This window comes from Lactuca saligna, chromosome 8 (genome assembly GCF_052625555.1).
Source record: "Lactuca saligna cultivar CGN05327 chromosome 8, ASM5262555v1, whole genome shotgun sequence".
Taxonomy (NCBI): Eukaryota; Viridiplantae; Streptophyta; class Magnoliopsida; order Asterales; family Asteraceae; genus Lactuca; species Lactuca saligna.
The window spans coordinates 71896781-71901455 of record NC_136424.1 but is presented as its reverse complement, the minus strand read 5'-3'; positions in this window follow the sequence as shown (position 1 = coordinate 71901455).

The following is a 4675-nucleotide window of genomic DNA, read 5'->3' as shown; positions in this document are numbered from 1 at the left end:
AAAGTGGTGATGTAACATCCCATTTTCTTGACCAAAATTTTTTATTTCCTCTCTATCAAATACAGAACACTTTCCAACGTTTCACCTTTAGTTCTAGGGTTTTCGGGAAACTATAAGTTTTCAAATGATCGTTCTTCTCTCTCTAACATTGTTTGAAAGGAATTTATTTTGTTGGTATTTAATTGAGTAAATTACACAAATGGTCTTTATGGTTTACGGTAATTTGCGTGTTTGGTCTCTAACTTATTTTTTTAACTCGGAAGGTCCCTACTGTTTGTGTTTGTTACGTGCTTGGTCCCTGTCTTACCTAAAAAGACTATTTTGCACTTGATTTATTAGTTTATTCAAATAAACACACCTATAATCTCACCCCTCTCACCTTATCTTACCTTCCCCACCATTTTTCTTTATTTAAATAATAGTTTTTTTAAGTAAGACATGGACCAAAAGCGTAACAAAAACAAACAGTAGGGACCAAGCGCGTTATAAAAACAAATAATAGGGACCTTCCGAGTTAAAAAAATAAGTTAGAGATCCAGTGCGCAAATTACCCCAAACCATAGGGACCATTCGTGTAATTTACTCTATTTAATTATACTTTAAACTTTTAATTTGTATTTTGAACATATGAAATATGATAGCTATAAAAAATTAATGTTTGTAATTTATTATATTATTATTTTTTCAGATGCACGATTTTTTATAGAGTATAATATTAATTTCCCACGACAAGAACAATACTAATCTGATACACATATTAGTATTTAAGTATAAAAATAGAATATTACAAAAGTACAAATATATAAAGAAAAGAGAAAAATATATTTTTACTGAAAATGGATATGTTATTATATTTTAATTTATGATGCAGTTTTATAATTAGAGATGAGTCTGCCGGCACAAGCACGTCTCAATGACGTGAGGGGATGCTGCAGTTTTAACTATAATCAAGCAATTAATAAGTCTTGGTTAATAAGATTTCTCTTATGTCATCATATGTGAGTTAGGTATATTCGAGTATTCCAAATTCCAATAACCAATTCAATTCAATCCAACCCAATCATAAATTATAAATTATGAAAAGAGTTACCAAAATCTTAAAATTGTTACTATTTGGCTACTTGAGTTAAGAGTTACGGTTTTATTGATTACCGAAATCTTAAAATTGTTACTATTTGGCTACTAGAGTTTTAACAATGTTAATTAAGTTATTAAACTTTTATTTTTGTTACCATTTAGCTATTATAACAGATTTGTAGGTCTATTTATACGGCATACCACTTAGGAAATTCTGCCCCATATTTATCCATATGGTCATGAAATTTTAAAAATATGTTCAAAAAGTATAATATTGAATTATTATGTTTTTTCATGATCAATTTATTGTCTCTAAATTCCTCCATGGCTAAGAAAATTCATATCAATGCTAAACCCAAATAATCATCACTACCACAATAACAAATCATGGTTTCCTCCATTAGTCCCGTAGGTGTGAAACTCATATAATATACGGGTTTGATAAAATAAAAAATTAAATATGAAATTTTATTTAAATTTGAAATTTTAGATTTGAAATTTGAATTTAAATACTATATTAGTATTAATATTGTAATTTATCTGTTATTTTCAATTAAGATAATTATTAATTGAGGTGTAAATATGATGTGTTAATTAAGAAAATAAATAAAAATGAGAAAATGACAAATGGAAAAAACAATTATTTAAAAATACCAACAAACGACATTTGTCCAAGTTAATGAGAGAGTGACATGTGACAAAATTATTTTTATTTATTAGGAAGGATTACTGATATTTCTTTTTCATTTTTTCCCATTTTCTAATCAAGTCATTGTCAAAGATTCAATTTTCATATATGAATACACACGTACAACAAAAACCATAGATATGAAAAAACCGAGATCTGGATTTTGAAATCAAGTCTGAACACACAAACACAACATATTTTATGTAACATTCATTGTCATGTATTTTCATTTTCAGTCCTTTATTTTTTATTTTATTTTTTGCAAAAGAGGTCCTTACACTGGGCATGCAAAGATGTACATCGGGCGTAAGTCAACATACTTGTGATGAGTCAAAAATAAAATACGTTGGACGTACATGTGTGTATGCCGAGCGTACTAGCACATTCCCCAAACCCTAATCTTTTGGGTTGTGACCCCTATTTAAGCATCATAATCCTCTTAGACCGTCTTATGACCAACCTCCATTTCCGCCAAACCATAAAATTGAACCCTAGCTTTTGTGAGTGAGATTTGACGCTTGAAAGTGATCCTTGAGTGTTCATGATAAAGAAGGAAGACCACTCAAGAGGTGGTGCTGCATCCTAGCTTTTGGATCCAGAATCTACATCTCCTTGGCCACCTTTTCAAGGTATAAAGCTCAAACCTTTGAGCTTATTTTGATAGATCTTGTTTAGTCATGGATTTGAGTTCATTTTTGTCCCAAAACATTGATCTTTGTGAGTATGGAATACTCTAGAGCTTATAAGTTGTCCTTTCAGACATTTTAAGGTGTTTAGAGTCATAAAAAATGTTAGATTAACCCTTTTCTTTCTCCCATGCAAGAGTTATGGAGTTTTTAGTGAAGTGAAATGTTAGGGTTTTGGGATTTTGCTCTTTGTAGCCATGCAAAGGCTTAAAGTCAGAGACTTTATAGATTAAGATGTCTCTTTATGTTCAGATCTAAGGTTTGAATAATTGTCTTAATAATTAAGACCTTAAAAAGTGTAGTGTTGGAATTTGCCGCGTACGCCGAGCGTACTTCTAGCTATGCTCAACGTAACCAGTTGTGAACCTGTCACAACTGGCAAATTTAGGGTTGAGATTGTGATTCATGTACAAAAAATTCCTCTATGTAACCTTATTTCATTAAGCTATTTATATTCAAGATAACAAGGTTATATGAATACATATGTGCATACACTAAGAATCAAGTTGTCATAGCCTCTTATAAGCCCAAGTTGATCCAATAGCTAAACAAAAATCAATTTGGGCCTTTACTTAAGAATTCTCGGCCCAAGTACCCTAGGCCGAAAACCCTTTTCTTTGGTCCTTCCTTTTGCCGAAAACTATTCTATTGGACCATATTGAGGCCGAAAACCCTCCCTAATGGGCCATAGTAAACCCGAGAGCCCACATCATCAAAACCGAAAACTTTTAGTGGGTGTTGAATGTTTTCGGCCACCCTAAAACCGAAAACCCTAATGGATAGTCTATAAAAGCTGAAAACCTCATAAGGTTTCGGTTTGGGATTTGATTAAAAAAAGAAATCATAAATGGAGTGCCACCTCAATACTCTACCTCATATGATCCACCAAACAACCACTACATGCATGCTTTTACCTTCCATACACCCACACCATACATCACATTGTTTACCATGCAACCAAGCCTACTTTTCCCTCTCTCTTCTTAAGATCGGCTGAAGATGCACACACATACACACACCAAAAACTTCTTCACTCATCTCACTCTAAAGTTTTCTCTCATTTTGGGTGTTTCTCTTCAAGAACTCATAAAATTTGGTAAGTATTCCTGTAAACCTTTAGTGTTTTATACATCTTTAAGTTAAAAACTCCATGTTTACACACACATTTTCGTGTGTAGTTCTTTGGAACACTTGGTTTTCAAGAAGCTCTTCATGTGTGTACAAGTCAAGGCTCTACATCTCCCTCATTTCCTTCTACAACTCACGAAATACCAAGGTGAGCTTCATACGCCCATGTTTTTCGTGTTTTACATGCTTTTCGCGGGGGGGGGGGGGGGGGGGGGGTACAAGTCGAGTTTCGTTTACCCATTGGATATGTGCATGCACCAACTTGTTGATGGAATGATTTGTACATTTGATGTTGAAAACTTCATGCTTACACACTTAAAAATAGTGTTTTATAAACTTGTGATCATAATTTAAAATGCATTTGTCCGTTGGATAATTTCATACACTATGATAATGTGGTGAACATGGAACATATTCTTGTATAAAAAGGTCAATATCAATTGTTAACTACATAAAAACTTTGACACATGTGTTTGTTATCATTTGTTACATAAAAATCGTGATTGACTAGAGTTGACCCAAAATAAAAATATTTTGCGTTACAAATTTACAAACCAGTAAAAAGGTGTTAAACAAAACTACAAAGTTTGATATTTTTCTTTTATAAATAAATTTATTAATAAATATAGTCGTGATTATGTTGTCACTATTTTGATGGTTTTAAACCCAAGTATATTATGCTATTTTGCAACATATATTACTACTAGAAATATTTATCATTGACTATTTATATGGAGTTTTATAAATAGTTTACACAAAAAGTGAATACAAAACAAACTGTTGGCAGAATAGTTTGCGTGTCATAAACAGCATGGCGTGAAACTCATAAAACGCGTGTCATAAAATATTTATGTGATAGTTCACATAAATATGTTAATGCTCTACTGAGACGCTCTATCTTCATTGTACCTACCTAGCGTACACTTAAGTCCTATAATTATAACAGAGTCTCCTAGAGGGAGAGTAAGGTAGTTGTGTATAGATTTATACGGGTGTTGACACCTCCACACCTGAGCTGTTCGCTACAGCTAGATGGTCCAGTCTAGGGTGACAAATATCTTATCTATTTATGACGCCTGAAGAACGTTGCAACAGG